This window comes from Dermacentor andersoni, chromosome 1 (assembly GCF_023375885.2).
Source record: "Dermacentor andersoni chromosome 1, qqDerAnde1_hic_scaffold, whole genome shotgun sequence".
Classification (NCBI taxonomy): Eukaryota; Metazoa; Arthropoda; class Arachnida; order Ixodida; family Ixodidae; genus Dermacentor; species Dermacentor andersoni.
In genome coordinates this window covers 193,431,859-193,449,167 of record NC_092814.1, presented here as the reverse complement: position 1 = coordinate 193,449,167, position 17,309 = coordinate 193,431,859, and the positions used below count along the sequence as shown (strand labels likewise).

General features: G+C 46.8%; 1 pseudogene; it reads right to left on the bottom strand.

Moving 5' to 3' along the window:
- Positions 1-5,008: 5,008 nt before the first annotated feature.
- LOC126546893 (uncharacterized) lies at positions 5,009-6,008 on the bottom strand (annotated as a pseudogene).
- Between the last annotated feature and the right edge of the window lie 11,301 nt (positions 6,009-17,309).

The window sequence follows — 17,309 nt, the reverse complement described above, 5'->3', positions numbered from 1 at the left end:
AACTGCACCGAAATTATAGCCGCAACAGACGTCACATATAAAAAGCAGGAGTTCTGCAGAATATACGTGGACGAGTCAAATGAAAGTAAGCCAATGCGAATACATGACAAACGGGGTACTTTATTTAAAAGTAGCCTCCATGAGCATTAAGACATTTGTCCTACTGACTAAAGAGTCGCGTGATTCACGTCTCATAAAACTCCTTGGGTTGCTGCTTCAAAAAGTCTGTAACTGACTCTTTCACGTCATCGTCCAACACGAATCTGGTTCCCTTTAGCTGTTTTTTCAATTGCTCCAAAACGTAATGTTTCAGCGTTTCCCACTTGAACTTTCCCAGTTTTGTGTTAACTGCGTCAGCGACGTGGGGACGGGCATTGTCGTGGAGCAAGATGACCCCATTCGTCAATTTTCCACGTCGTTTGTTCTTGATCGCCACAAGCAGCCGATCCGGCGTTTCACAATACCGGAAACGATTGATAGTGTCTCGAGGTTTAGCAAATTCGATCAGTAATTGCCCCTGACGATCAAAAAAAAAAAAAGTCAACAACACCTTTCCGGCGGAAATGACGGCCTTTGCTTTCCTAGGGAATGGTGAATTTGAATGTTTCCACTATAAGCTTTGCCGTCGTGTTTCAGGCTCATAGTAGTGGCACCATGATTCGTTCCCGGTCACAATTGTAGACAAGAGTCGTCACCCTCATTGTGATACCGGATCAGATGAGTCAAGGCAGCGCCGAACCTCTCCGTCTTCTGGTGGTGGTTCAAGTTCTTGCACATTCATTGCGCACACAAGAGCCGATAACCGATATGTTCATGAATTATGGTGTGAACCGAACCATGACTAATGTTCACATGCTATGCCAGATCATCGATGCTTATCCTCTGTTATTGTCTAATCAGCTCATGAACCTTTGCAATTGTGTTGGGGGTGGCTTTGGCCCGGTCTTGGATCGTCTTTGCAACTTTCACGTCCTTCTTTGAACCGTTTGCTTTAACGCTTCGCAGTGGCCAATGAAATGCAATGTCCAACGAACACGGCAGCCATACGGCGACTAATTTCTTTTTAGGAAACACCTTCAACTGTAAAAACCTCACTACACCACGCTGTTCAGCTTTTGGAGCGTCCATTATGTCACGCAACCATGTTCAACCCAATGTATGAGAGCATTAAAAAACCTTTATCCCCACACCTGCGCGCCAATTTTGTAAATGAGAGATGCCTGTGTGCTACGCGCATGCTTCGCAGATCATGAACATAACTATTATTGCGCGGTGTTGGTGGGCTCACTTTCATTTGACTCGCCCTCGTACATTAGAAATACGAAGATACAATGGAACATACAAATGCGAAGCTACAGCTTGATAAAGGGCGAAAAAGTGTCGCTGGAAACAAAGTTCACTGCACGTAAACACAAAACCTCACAATAAGATATTTAAGAAATCTACGTATCTAAGAAAAAGTCACGGTATATAATGAGTCAAACAAGGGGAATAAACATGTTGCGCATTGACGGATTCACAGATCACAGAATCATAAGGCCGCCCTCCTCCCTCTACTCCCCCGATGTATCGCGCGCGACGGAAGGCGGCGCGCTTGCTCCTCGCTTTTCTCCCTTGCGCATACTAGACTAATGCACCATCGTCGGCTCACCTATGCCACCCCCCCCCACTACTCTTTCACTCGCACATTACAGCATGCGGCGCACGGTCAGGATGTTATCGCATAGGACTTTATACGGAACATGAGGGCGACGGCGACGGCAGGAATGCGCCTGGAGTGTCCATATAATTGCTATCGCAGTAATATAATAAGAATATCCGGCAACTGAAGCATCCCGTGGTCCATTACTTTCCGCAAAAGAAGAAGTAACAAAGTCGAACTTTCGCCATGCGACAATTCGGTGCGCCGCAACAATGTCACTTTTTTTTTCTTTTGTGAGGCGACGGCACCGAAATGAAAAAAAAAACGCAAGGGAAAGCATGTTGGCCACAATCGAATGCCTACTTTGGGCACCTAATGTGGCTACCGAAGGAATACGGAAGGAAACGTGAGATGTTTGGTCCACAGAGAACGATACGCATACTGCTCGGTATCCTACACCGGCGAGACGAGACTTTCCGGAGAGGTTGCGCTCAAGCGAACGCGTTGCAATACGTCTAGTCCCCACAGTGATGGCGGCCAGTGACCATTGTTTCTTTTTCTCGTCTGCTAGCCAGACGGTGTCCAAAACTCTGCCAGGTGAAAATCCACTCGGCCAGAGAAAACCGAACGCGCACCGAAGTGCGCTGGGCGGTGGTCAAGGCAACACGAGAAAAACGCATGCGGCCTGGCTGGCTCTGCAGCCCGCGGGTAGCGAGAACAAGAAAATTGAAGGGGCTCAATGTGTCCTCGCGAATAAAAGTCAAACTAGAAAAATAAACAAGAACGTAGTTACCTTTGCTGGCTTTAGTGTCTTGACATGAATGCCTTGGCGCAGGTGAAAAAAATGTTGATATTCTTTTCTGGGACATGACGGCACAAATGAACCACCACAACGCTTCGTCTCATCGGCCCTCGCTACGTGCTTTGTCAACTTGTCTGATATTATGTTGATTTGGCTTGTCTCGTTGTATGTTGTGATGCACGAATTTAGAAAAGTCAATGCAACTTTTGCGTCAAATGTTTATAACAACATTAAACCCACAATGTTCCGCAATTGAAAATCTAAAGCACGACTTTAGAAATGTCAATGCACCTTTCGCATCAAAAGTTTATGAGAACTTTATACTCATAAAGTTTCGGAATTGAAATCCAAGCGCTCCGTAGATTCCGCGGCCTCCGCGAGATGCCGTGGCGAGCCCGCTCGCCATCAAAACGCCCTTGAAACTTTGTGCTCGGATGGGGCTCCTTGCTTTATGTGACTCCTGGTGCATGGGCGGTACCGCGATATCCAGCCCGAATTCGCAATGTACTTGCTGAGATGTCTTTGCGTGCGGGAAAAAGACATTTTAGACAAAATCCAGAATGATTTTTGGCGCCGGGGGTGGTTTTGGTCGGCGGTGCATGGACAGCACGAAAAAATTTCGGGGGGGGGGGGGGGGGGGCTGAAGCTCCATGTGAAATTCTACGCTGTAATGATGAGTGGCAAAGGAGCCCGCTGTGGAAGACAACGACGCTCGAGCCATTGCTGATGATAGTTTTTTTTTTTTTGCACAACGGAGCCATACGTATAGAAGACGACGACTACGAACACGCGAGCAATGGCACAAGCGCGTTTTCGCGGTTGGCGCCGATAATTTTTTCACAGGCCTTTTTGAAAAAGTTGTGTAAAACATTTTTTTTTTCCAATGACATCCTTTGCTGCCCTTGTGCCTGGGGCCTCTTTGGGTCCCACATGCGATAAGGGTAGTTTAAGGGCTCGTTACAGGTCCCCGACCTTACAAGGGTATGTGCCATTGAGCTTTGTCCCTTTCTGCACTGTCACCACGATCGGCCCACATGATGGTTTGTTTTTGTCACCATCTCGGACACATTTATTGGCACACCTTAGCCATAGACAGTTTCGCTGTAAACCGAAATCCGAGGACACCTAAGCACTTCTCATGAGTTGTGCATGAGAAAACATTAATGTCCAATTGAACGCCACTGAGCGGTCTTTCGAGTTATGAAATCCTCATCGGCAAGCGAGCGCGTTGACAGGCTTGGCCAATGCCTCCTAGGTAGCGCAAGGCCGGTGCACTTCGATCCATGAAGTCATGCTACCTTGCCCGCCTGCCATAGAATCTAATGGGGACGTTCCCCAGTAATCCGCGGTGATTTTTTATCACCACCGCTTTCATGACGCCGGGCTTGGTAATGGAAATTTCGGTCCAAGTAGCATGACGCCATAAAGCAGAGTTCACAGGCCTGCTATCTAGGAGGCGTTGGCTTGGTGCGCTTTGATTTGGCCTTACCAGGACCCAGTTAGAACGAAGGTGAGAGCTTGCGCGGACAAGGAAAGCGCGGATAACACAGGCTTCCGAGAGCGAGGGTGACTGGCGTCGCGGCGATGCCCTCTCCCCTCTCGCAACATCTGGCGCGCTATCGAGGCCAGCAGGTGTTTCCTTCAGCCTGCTCTGTTCCGTCGAGGAGCGCTGGATCGTGACGTGGCGTCGCAGCCGATGGGAATTTAGGTGTCGTTTGTCGCTTGTCCAGACATCAGACGCCGGCTTTTTCGCTCAACGGGCTATTTCACGATTTCGCATCAATAACGTGCCAGCCAGTGAATTAAAGAATCGTCGCAAAATCTGGCCCCATCTGTCAAATATCATGAATTTAATATGTGGACCATACGTTACCGCTATAGCACTAAACCTCCGACGTAGGTCTTTTCATGACTATGTACTTTATGCCTTGTAGGCAGCACGTGTTGTATAAATGTCTTTACGAATAAGGAAAAAAAGGGCTCCAATCTACGCTATTAAGGTGGTTGTCCAGGGAAGCTGTGGTATCGATCTGATCGACCAAAATGACGTAGCCTTGAAGTGGGCCCTGTCGAGCCTGAGAACGACGCCATTATGTATACTGACGTTGCAGTTCCTTTCGTCGCTTATCGTATTCGCGCTGCTCTTCAGGAGTGCTAACTATGCGTGACCTTTCTTTCCATAGCGCTATCAGAAATACCACGAATGAAATCAGGTGCTAGGCGGGTTCTTCTTTTACATATGCAATTGTAGTTGCGTCACTCCCGGCTTCGTATGCTACAGTTGCCGCGAAGCGGCAGCTGCAGCTTATGCAGCCGTATTCTTTACCGGGAAACCTTTACGCGATCTCTATGCGTGAAGGCGAGCTTTCTGGTTCTTTCTTTTTTAATTCCCCGCATGGCCAGCGCCGCCGCTGCTGCGGTTAGATGAACGGATGGATGGATGGATGGATGGATGGATGGATGGATGGATGGATGGATAAGGCTGATCCCTTTAAATCGGGCGGCGGCACATGCCACCTAGCCTTGACTATTAGTATATTTTGGATTTAGTGAAGGGTGAAATTTCACTCTTGCCTTCATTTTAGCCACAAATCAGATAAGCTTGGTTTGGTTATTTCTGCCCGCTGAATGTCGATTTTGCCTCCACTGTCCCTAAACCCCAACGCCCTGAAAAAATCACCCCGTTACTTTGAACTGTAGGGCGAAACCCTTTATAGAAAAGTATCAGGTGTTCATCTGTTTCCTCCTCCTGTCCGCACGCACCGCATAACGTGTCTATTCCTTGGTACTTGACTCGGTATGCCTTAGTCCTCAATACTCCCGTCCTGGCTTCGAACAACAAAGAGCTTCCCCTAGAATTATTGTAGATATCTTCTTTGGCAATTTCCCGCTTGAAAGTTCCGTATGTTACCAGTGCTGATTTCGTCTGCACCCTTATTTTCCACAGCTCCCTCTCTGTTTCTTTAACCTTTTCCTTAACCGGTATTTTTTGGTTTGCCCCCCGCTGCTGTCCAAATATTTGCTTGACAATTTTCTGATTCGTTTCCTCCATTTTGTGTCAACATTTCTCACTTACAAGTAACTGGAAACTTCCCTAGCCCACCACTTTCCCGCCAGTTCTCTCAATCGCTCCTCAAATTCTATCTTGCTGCTAGCTTCCCTGCCCTCGAATGATGTCCATTCCTGGTCACCCTATACCCACTGATTCGATGTATTTCCGTGTTCTCCCAAAGCAAGCCTACCTACCCCACGTTTCTTAATTGTCAACCTTGCTCGAACCTCTGATCTTATGCACAGGACCGCACTGCCGAAAGTCAGACGAGGAATCATCACCCCTTTCCAAATCCCTCACACCAATTCGTACCTATTGCAATTACACAGTGCCTTATTTTTCATCACAGCTGCGTTCCTGCTACCTTTAGTCGTTACATATTTTTCATGTTGCGTTAGGTACTCAGCCCCATTGTCTATCCACACGCCAAGATATTTGTACTTATCCCCTACCTCCAGTGTAAGCTCCTGCTTGCTATGCCTCCTGTGCGGATGCGCGGAGGTGATCGCCATCTGGTAGTGCTGCAAGGAACCCAGCGGCGCACGCGACGCGCGCCTCCCGCTGTGATTGGTTGAGCTTTAATGCGAAAGCCTTAGATGGCTCATGGGCCCAAAAATGGACCGTCCGGCGTTATGGCACCAAAATTCAAGTGCATGCGCCATTATTTCTATATCAATAAAAAAAAACGAGTTCGATTATCTCTGCTCGCGTTGAACGGACACCCTTCGGTGTGGCCACAAAAGTGTCTGCGTGAGGTTTTCTCGGTTTTGTTTCTTGCCGAGCAATGTACACGTCTTATGACGTTTTGAGGAGTATAAGTACGCCTGAGAGAACTGGAAATAAATCTGTTGTTGAAAGTTAGCGCTGTGTGTTTGTCTAATTTGCCTTTCCGTGTCCCTATCATTCTGTCTGCGCTAGAAGAAAGTGGAAGGCACCATATATACAAGACCATGTAGCTATACTCGTCAATTATCGTATTAAAATTTAAAAAAAAAATTATTTCAGTGAACCTGCGTATGTGTCTTAATGGTCTTCATAGGCTTGCCACGACCATTCTAACGTGCCATTAACCACGCAGAACCAGTGGCGATTAACCACGCAGAACCAGTGGCGAAAAGAGAACAAGTAACGAGAAAACAAGCAATAGGAAGTAACAACGCATCCCAATGAGTTAAAATAATCTAATGAATTTCTCGTGAATTCCAAATTCATCAGTTATCGTTAGTGACTCCAAAGCAGCCATACATAACTTCGGAGCGGGTAGGGTCTCTAAGCCAGCTTTTTCTCTCCTCTTGGCTCATCCTTTCAATCAAACTGTGGCATTAATCTGGACTCCCGCGCATGCGGGCCTTGCCGGAAACGAGGCGGCTCATGCCAGTGCCCGAGGATTTACAGTCCGGGCTCAGGCATCAGATGCGTCGGACCTCGCCACGGAGGAGGCGCCGTTTACAGCGCGGGATCGACTTATTACTTACCACGAAATCTGCACACACTACCGATTAGACCACTTAACCTTTCCGCCCCTCATGGGCAAATCCCCGCGTAGGTGCGAAGTTCTGTGGCGACAGCTGCAGACTCGCACCTTTCCGTCCCCTTACCTCCTCCACCGCATTCATCCCGCCATTTACCTTTCTCCCTCTTGTAAATTCTGTGTCTCTCCCAGAGCAGACTTAAACCACATCATGTGGGGTGCCCTAAGCACCCCCTTCCCCCTTTCCTCAAGCAATTAATATCCAGTGAGGAGCAGTGGGAGGCTGCCTTGCGCAGCTCCAGGCCCGAACTTCAGGAGGCCATCCTGGAGTGGGCTGAGAGGATAAAGGAGGCCTACTTCAAGTAGTTCCTCCCCCCACCCTCTATTCCATTGCCCCCTTCCCTTTAAAGAGGGATAAATAAAGTTTTTCATCATCTCGTAAGTGCGCAGGCTTTCGCCTTCATCTTCTTTAGCGTATGCTAAAGTGAGTGTCAACTTTTCTGGCCACGAACACAACAAATGCATTGGGGGTAGAGCTATACAACTTCGCTGCAAAAAGTGATCATGCAGTGTAAAAAAATTCTCATCGACCTAATTATCGTGTTCCCACAGTAAACTCGAGGAGCTCATGATATAAATATCTTACAGAGATGGGCTCATCAAAAAAGTCGTGCCGTATGTAAATACCGTCTCAATATTGCTTTTGCAAAGGGGGTTCTTTAGTAATAGTATCGTGCCTTTCATGCATTCGCTTTCTGTCCTTGCTAAATTGAGTCAAATCAACAAGCGTGATATACCTTGATGTTCGAGTTCTCTATCGGCCGCGAGCCTGACAGGCTAAGAATCCAGTGACAAGTGCCTCTCAGAGGGAAGGAGAGAAGTTGAAAGAGAAAAGCAGCGAGTTTAATTAGGCTCAGTCCGGGGTTTGGACTACTCTGCTCTGGGGATGGGGCGAAATGGGACAAAGACATGAGAAAGACGTTAGAAAAAGTATGCAGACCCCAGGCACTGTGGGAATTATGTCATGCGAAGCACTGTGCAGGTAGCTTAGGAGGTTAACAGAGGGGTCCGATTTTTATTAATCATATCATAAGAAGCCAACAAACAGACGAAAGGCAACGCAGGGAAATTACTTGTACTTACTAATTGAAATAAAGAAATTATAAATTAATGGAATTGAAACTGGATGAAAAAACAACTTGCCGCAGGTGGGGAACAATCAGGCCTTCGCATTACGCGTGCGATGCTCTACCAATTGAGCTACCGCGGCACCGTCTTCCCATCCACTTTCCGGGGTATTTATTTGTTACTACTAGAACTAACCCTGGAAGCGTTAGCCAGCCAGCACTACCACCCGCAAAGCGGTGGACGTGGAACATCCTTTGTGCCGCCGGCGTCACAAGCACGTGATCTTTTTGGGTGAAGGCAACTGGTCAATAACCCCACGCGTGCTACCTGAAGGCACCATGTTGCTGGATTCGAGACCCTCGTTAAGTAATGAACGAGAAGAAAGGGGGTTAACCGAGGGGCCCGATTTTTATTAATAATATCATAAGAAGCCATCAAACACTGACACCAAGGACAGGTTTGTTGGCTTCTTGTGATATGTGCAGGTAGCTTATTATCCAAAATGGTTTGGGGTTCTGCAAAGCGTTACCAGATGGACCAGTGTGCTTGTAAGGCGAGCAATTGCGTGTGACTACCAAACATGGGCACCCTCACGATAACCTTCCTCGCCCTCATTTGCCCTCAACCTCACATAGTGAGTTGAGGGTGCGGTGATGATCGCACTCGAGAAGATTTGTGAGGGTGAGGTGAGTGAGGGCGGATGTTGGTGAGGTTACAACGAGGGAGGATGCGGTGACGATGTGAGGTTAATTGAGGAAAAGGCGATTCATATTGTTGAAATATAGAAAAGTCCCTGGGATCGTGTGCGTGGTGGGTTTAAAGTCTAAAGTTTTGAAGTGCGCGCTAGCAGGAAGTCTCTCTAGCGCAGATGTACGTTGAAGCCCGCCTTTTCTGACTAAAGTCATAAATGGCTGTTGATGTTAGCTGTAGCTAAAGTTATTGAAAGCTGTAGCCACAGAAAGCGGCAACGAGAACGGGAGGAATAACAGTGACTTTTTGGCGCCACTGCGAGTTATTATAATTATTTTTATTTTTTTACTGATCATCACCAGTCCTTTATCCGAAGTAAGCACCCTGGAATTTGCCTTTTCTTGCTCGAGTAAAAATACAAACATTTGAGTCTGAGGATTTTCGGGCACTGATAGCGCTTGTTGACGTATGAACGAAAGAAAGCACCAAGATTAACAAAAAATATGCCTGCAATATAGCCAGAGATCGTGTACAGTACAACTAAAACTTGTCGCTCGTGCATGGCAACGACAGCCGAGCGTTACTATTTAAAGCAAACATTCAGCTTAAGTGTTTCTGCTCAACCTCTACAACATCGAGCTGTTGCACAGATTCTTAAGAATAAGCCAGGCTGAGTAAAATTTAGGTGAGTCTGAGTCCGAGTGAGTCCGACTGAGTAAAAGTTTGGTGAGTCTGAATACGAGTGAGCTCGCCCAAGGATAATTTTCGCGAGTCCGAGTGAGCACTGAGAAAAAAATATATTTTAGGAGTGAGTCTGAGTGAGGTGCGTTTACTTTGCCAACAAAAAGAAGATAGTCGCAGTTTAGCCCGAAAGGCGAAGCATCGATTGTCATAGCAAATTAGTGGACAGCTATACTAAGTAAGGATAGTAGTTTTATCGGCCGTGTAACATTGTAAACATAGACATAGTAGCTAAATTAACAAGCATGGTGTTACTTGCGCACAAGCAAACACGAACACATCGCGCTCTACGACCATCGAAGCTCGCTGTCAAAACGCTGGAGTGAGTAAGCGCGGCGGCAGCAGCGAGCGAATTGACCTTCGTGCTGCTGCTCGCATCAACGCGAACTCACACAGGGCGCGGCGGACTCTGTACACGTTGCAGATGGCTTTCAAGACGCAGTGGCCCGGGCGGGCGCGTGCTGCCGACCGCGCCGCCCCAAGTAACCCCCCGGCGGGCCGGTACCACTCCAAACCTGGGAGGACTGGGAGATCTCACTACGCTCCACGGACCCGGCAAGGCAGAAGATCGCCGCCAGCCAGGCTGCCAGCGTCATGGACATGTTTAACATGAACGTTTGAGTGCAGTGGGGTCGTGCGCGGACCCAGGGGGCCTGGGAGGTCCCAAATTCCTTTGCAAGATAACGTTTTTTCCTCCTCCGCCGCCTCCCCGAGTAAAACACCCCCCCCCCCCCTCCCTATTCATTGCGGACCTTGTCCCCGTCGCAGATGGCGTTCAAGAATCAAGATACAGCGGCCTCGGCGGGCGCGCGCGAGCTCACAGGCCGCCCGGAGGAAAACGCACCCCCTCCCCCCTCTCCCCCTCCCCCCGGAGCCTTGCGCGTAACGGCAGACGGCGCGCTTCCTCCGTTTCGTGCGCGAGATTGAGCACCCCCCACCCTTCCCTTCAAGAAATTTTTGAAGGGAAGTGGGCGAAGGATCGCTGCAAAGCGCGAAGCATTCGGTCACTTGCGAGGATGGTGCATGCCGCGTAAGCATTCCCTCCGAGCGGCCGCTGCTTCTTCGGTGAGATATTATTTTCTGTTTTCTTCGAAGAATCAGTGCTGTGTTGAGACTTCACTGTTGTCCAGGGAGAACAGACATCCCGTGGGATTCCTGTGTGCTAAAGATCACGCACAATATCGCGTGGTTTGGCTGCGCTCCGCAGCGCATCTACGCCTACCACGGCGGTAGGCAGCAAAGAACACCGGCACGAGCCATATGTCCGACAGCGCGTTCCTAGGCGCATGAGTGCCGCAGAATCGGCGCCGCACTCGGAAGTGCCACAACAAGCGCCCAATGTCATCAAGCCGGCGACGCTAGTTTTCAACGCCACCCTACCTTCCAGCGCACCTTCAGTGAATATGGCTGAGACAAGCGAAAGTGAAGCCAAGAAACCACGGGTTGACGACGACAAAACATCTACCTATGATCTAAGTGAAGATGAAGACATAGACTGCGATGAAACGCCGTTCTCCTTGGCAACGTATAAAAAGAAGCGGCCTGAGGGGATTCCAGTTGTTTTTCGACCCTTACAGGAAGGACGCAACTTCTGGCAAGTGAATCCAAACCGAGCTGCGTCGGAAATTGTCTCCGCGGCAAAAGAAAAAGTGCAGTCTTTCCGCGTGAATAGAGATGGAAGTTTCTCTGTCAACGTTACTTCAGTCTCATCTGCAAGACATCTACTGTCGATGAGCGAAGTGGCTGGTTTAGAAGTCAAGCCATTCATTCCGGCGTCTTATACCAAGAATGTTGGCAAGATACGCCATGTGCCAGTTGAGTATACGGAAGAACAACTGGTTGACTTCCTGAAGGATTTTGGAGTGACATCAGCCCGTCGTCAGGCGCGCTACAATCGCCAAGAAGACGGAGCGGTAGAATCACGCCCTCTGAGAACCGTCATCCTCCATTTCAGAGACGACAAACCAATACCGCAACGAGTGCATCTAGGTTTCACGAGTTACCCCGTAGAAGAATATCATGCCCTTCTCTAAGATGCTACAACTGCCAGAGATTTGGACATCTATCGAAGAACTGCCGCAGTCAGCGTCGCTGCAAGATATGCTCTGAAGACCTCAACCATTCAGAGTGCAAGTCTGTGTGTCAGCCAAAGTGTGCCAACTGTGGTGTAAACCATACAGCCTTCTACTCCCGGTGCCCTCAGAGCAGAGCTGCCTCAAGGTTACGCAGACATGAGTTAAAATACGGAAGGCTGCCTCCTCGTAATGCGCCCCCACCCAAACTTGATGCTGTAAGATGTGCGCCTCCAACTCCTAGCAAAGAAAGAGAGCAAGGGGTCCATATGAGCTATGCTGCAGCTCTGAAACACTCAGGTCGACAACGTTCTGACAGCGAGCGGCATGATCCACCTTCAGAGAATGCTACTCATCTTGCCCAGGCTTCGAGTGAAATTCGCCGACCTTCTCAGCAACGCCCTCAGCCATTGACACAGCAACCTCATCCAATGTCTGAGCGACTGCCTCAGCATTCGCCTCAACCACACCAGTCATCCCAGCGACCATCTCAGTCAACTCTTCAGCGACCTGCTTCAAGCGCGCATGGAGCTTCAGCGTCATTTGGTGATTACGCGTCTTTACCTGTAGCACAGATGATCCTGCCCATGCTATTCACAGCTCTGCGTGCAATTCTAAGTGCCATTCCACAAGCAAACAACCTACCAGAGGTAAAAGCACTGCTTTCTATGGAATAGTTGGTGCTTCCACAACCACCAACAGCTCCACGGCAGGCTTACAATGAATAATCGTTACAACAATGTTTTCGTATTTCAATGGAATGCTAATAGCCTTCGAAATAATTCAGCTGATTTTCGCAAACTACTAGCTCAGCATAACTTTCCTGTTTTATGTATACAGGAGGCAGGCGTAAGAGATGACTTTCGTCTTTCAAACTATGTTATATATAAATCATCGCACATTGCTGGAAATAGCAGAGCGATGTTATGCGTGAGAAAGGACCTGCCATCCTATTTAATACAGTCGAGCGATGTAAATATACCGGAGTTCGTAGCATGCAAGCCTGACTGACGCAGTCCTCCGACGTGACAGGAGAGGGTGTGTCAGCAAAGTACGTGGAATGCGTGCAACGTAGTGAGGGGTTAGCTGGAAAGAGCGGCACCTACCTTGAGGCCGTCACACGGAAAAACAGGAGCGCATGGGTCAGTGCACCTTGTCAAGTCCGAATCACGCGGAAAAGGACAAAGGGAAGCAGGGAGAGGTAGGAGAGAGTGAAATGGTGATTATCGCCGGCAACTCAAACCTGTATAGGTTCTCAGAAGCAATTGTGGAGAGGGTGAAAGGCGATAAAAGAGTAGCGGTAGAGACATTTCTGGGACGGACGCTGGGTTCTGTCATAGAGCGAGCAAAAGCAAAGCTAGCAGAAAGTGCCCACTTGCGCAACCTTGTACATGTCTGTATTTCAGATACCATAGCGGGAGCACAGTCAGTCACCTGTGACCTGGCTTCAGTTTTCTGGTGATTTGACTTATGCAATTCAAGAAAGGACATTTTCAAGTACCCATACAAGACTGTCATTGATCAATTCACATTTTATCTTTGACACCACTAACCTATACTATTACAACATGTCACAAGGTATTTCAATTGCTGTTGTGTTTGTATCTAAATAGTTCAATAAATTAATTCGACAAAAATCAACTGTAGTGATAATTTGTCTACAAAAGGTCGCCTTCTGTAGTGCACTCTAACACACAAACATGCACATGAATTGTGCAAACAGCAAGAAGATAATCCTGCAACTACTGGGGGTAGGATTAGCATTATTCCTTATATTCACACCGTCTCACATGATCTTAAGGAAATCGCCAAGTGAGCGAATATTAATGTGGTGTTTTCTGCCCCTGATAAGCTTATGAGGATTTGCAAGCTCACTAATCCGAATAAGGAGGCTCCTCCTAGCTGTGATAAGAATCATAAAAAGAAGTTTGTTAATTGCACACATTGTGTTGTTTATTGTTTTCCACTCAAGTGCGGAAAACGTTACGTCGGTCAAACTGGCTGATGTCTGAATGATAGGCTGCGCGAACTTGATTACAATGCTGAGCACTGTATCGCAGCTGGGGGGTTTTTTGCGCAGCATGGCAAAACGTGTGGTTGCGAACGTGTTTTAGAGGAATGTGTCATTCTAGGTCGTAGTCATAACCAGCTTACAAGAGAAATCATCGAAGCAAAGGCTATCATAGGTCTTGGCCATGCATGTGTAAGCTCACCTTCATTATCGTTATCAACCAATGAATTGGCGTATCTCAGACTGCCGCCACAGGCTGTCTGAATATGTATTTTCACTTGGTCACTTTCGCTTTTGTTGCTTGGTTTTGTGTTCTCTTCATGTCACATGGTTAGCCGAGTGTATAAGTAGCCGTCTGTGTCATGAAATAAACCATCAGTTGGAAGTTAGCGCTCACTCTCTTCTTTCATTCCTTTCGTTCCTTTTCATTACCCCTTCCACCTTCCTTTTTTGCTCGTTCTGAGCTGCACTACAAGCCTAAAGAAATCATGACATACCAACTCGCCCAAACTGCCTAGCTTTTGAATTAAATAGCTAATTATACAGGGCGTCCTTTCTTATATGAAAAATTTTTTTAGTTCCTCTTGCAGATAGCAGCATTCCGCCCCTTCACCTGGGTTACATTTATCAAGTGGACATTACTTTCTAAATGAGTAGTAGTGTATAAGCTGCTAATTGACAAAATCCTGCCGATTATATTTTTAATTAATAAGTTTAGTGCACATGCTGCAATGGTGGAGAGTCCGTTAACATGAAGGGCCTATTCAGTTGGAACCAATTTGTAACTAGTACCAGTTTCAAGATATACGTCGAAGTATACAGTAAAAATGCCCTGGTGTCAGCTATTTTCTTGCTGCACTGCGAATATATGCAACACTCGAGGGAAGTAATCGGGACACCAACTCATTCTACTGACTTCGTATATCTCGAAATTGGTGGTATAGTTACAATATTGGTTCCAATTGAATAGGTCCTGCATGTTGACGGCCTCTAATTCCGTCATTGCAGTATGTGCCCTAAAGCGATTAATTAAAATATATAGTTAGCACATTTTTTTTTCAATTAATTGCAGGCCATGCTGCCAATGGAAACTGACCCTTGCAACGTTTCACACCCAAACCCTCTCGAGTGAGGCAAGCTTAGCAGGACTCTTCGAAGAACTATCAGACACTGCTTGCAATATTATCGGCCTTAGTGAGATTAGAACTGGTGAGGCTTACACATTGTGAATAACGGCCATGTCCTCTGCTACAGAGGTCTCCCGGATAAGAAGCGATACGGAGTAGGATTCCTAATCCATAAAGACATAGCGGGCAACATTGACGAATTCTACAGCATCAACGAGAGGGTAGCAGCAGTCGTAATGAAACTCAATAAAAGGTATAGATTAAAGGTAGTACAAACATACGCTCCAACGTCCAGTCACGACGATGAGGAAGTAGATCAGTTTTATGAAGATGTTGAATTAGTGATGAGAAAAGTGCAAACGCGGTATACAGTAGTAATGGGGGACTTCAATGCAAAAGTGGGGAAAAAGCAGACGGGTGAACAGGCAATTGGCAACTATGGTGTCGATTCTAGAAATGCTAGAGGCGAGATGCTGGTAGAATTCGCAGAAAGGAATAAGCTGAGAATAATGAACACTTTTTTCAGGAAACGTAGCAACAGAAAATGGACCAGGAAAAGCCCTAATGGTGAAACAAGAAATGAAATTGATTTCACACTTTCTGCCGATGCCAGCATAGTGCAGGATTTAGAACTAATAGGTAGGGTGAACAGAGAAAGAGTAAAATTGGTCAAGAAAAATACAGGTCAACTTAGAGGCAGTAAGGGTAAAAGCAGACAAATTTAGGCTGGTACTTGCAAACAAATATGCAGCCTTAGACAGGGAGATGATGATGATGACAGAGAGGTAATGAATGAAACTGTAACGAGGCTGGTTTCAGAGGCAGCAATTGAAGTGGGAGGCAAGGCACCAAGGCAACCAGTAGGCAAGCTCTCCCAAGCAACAAAAGAACTAATAAAGAAACGACAAAGAATGAAAGTGCCCAGCTCAAGAGATAAGATAGAATTCACGGAACTGTCAAAACTGATCAACAAGGCGAAAATAAGTGATATTCTAAACTATAACGTGAGAAAGACTGAAGCTGTAAAAAATGGACGCAGCCTGAAATCAGTGAGAAAGAAACTTGGCATAGGACAAACCAAGATGTATGCAAGAAAACATCAACAGGGTAATATCATCAGCAATCTCGAAGGTACAGTAAAAGCAGCGGAATTAAATACTGACCTGTACAGTACCCAGAGGAGCCAGGATACCTCCATTCGAAGCGGTAATGAACAGGTTGCAGAAACTCCTCCTATAACTAGTGACGAGGTCAGAAGGGCCTTTCAAGACATGAAAGGGGGAAGTGGCAGGAGAATATGGAATAACAGTCGATTTAATCAAAGATGGATGAGACATATTTCTTGAAGAACTGGCGGCTCTCTATACGAAGTGTCTATCGACTGCAAGGGTCCCAGAAAACTGGAAGAATGCAACCATTATACTAATCCACAAAAAGGGCGACGTTAAAGAATTGAAAAATTATAGGCCCATTAGCTTACTCCCAGTATTACATAAAATATTTACCAAAATAATCTCCAATAGAATAAGGACAACACTGGACTTTAGTCAACCAAGGGAGCAGGCTGGCTTCAGGAAAGTTTACTCTACAATGGATCACATCCATGTCATTAACCAGGTTATCGAGAAATCCGCAGAGTACAATAAACCTCTCTATATGGCTTTCATAGATTACAAAAAAGCATTTGATTCAGTAGAGACACCGGCAGTCATAGAGGCATTGCGTAATCAAGGAGTACAGACCGCTTACGTAAGTACCCTGGAAAATATCTAGAGAGATTCCACAGCCACCTTAATTTTACACAAGTAGGAAGATACCTATAAAGAATGGGGTCCGACAAGGAGACACAATCTCTCCAATGCTATTCATTGCGTGCTTAGAAGTATTCAAGCTATTAAACTGGGAAGGCTTAGGCGTAAAGATCGACGGCGAATACCTCAGCAACCTTCGGTTTGCTGATGACATTGTCCTATTCAGCAACAATGCAGACGAGTTACAACAAATGATTGAGGACCTTAACAGGGAGAGAATAAGAGTGGGGCTGAAGATTAATATGCAGAAGACAAAGATAATGATAAATAACCTGGCAAGGGAACAAGAGTTCAAGATCGCAAGTCCGCCTCTAGAGTCTGCGGAGGAGTACGTTTACCTAGGTCAACTAATCACAGGGAACCTGGACCATGAAAAGGAAATTCACAGAAGAATAAAAATGGGTTGGATCACATAAGGCAGACATTGTGAGCTCCTGAATGGGAGCTTACCGTTATCATTGAAAAGGAAAGTATACAATCAGTGCATTTTACCGATGCTGACATACGGCGCAGAGACTTGGAGGCTGACAAAGAAGCTCGAGAACAAGTTAAGGACCGCGCAAAGAGCGATGGAATGAAGAATGCAAGGCATAACTTTAAGAGACAGAAAGAGAGCAGTTTGGATCAGAAAGCAAACGCGTATAGACGATATTCTAATAGACAGAGAAAAAAATGGCACTGGGCAGGTCATGTAATGCACAGACTAGATAACCGTTGGACGATTAGAGTAACAGAATGGATACCAAGAGAAGGGAAGTGCAG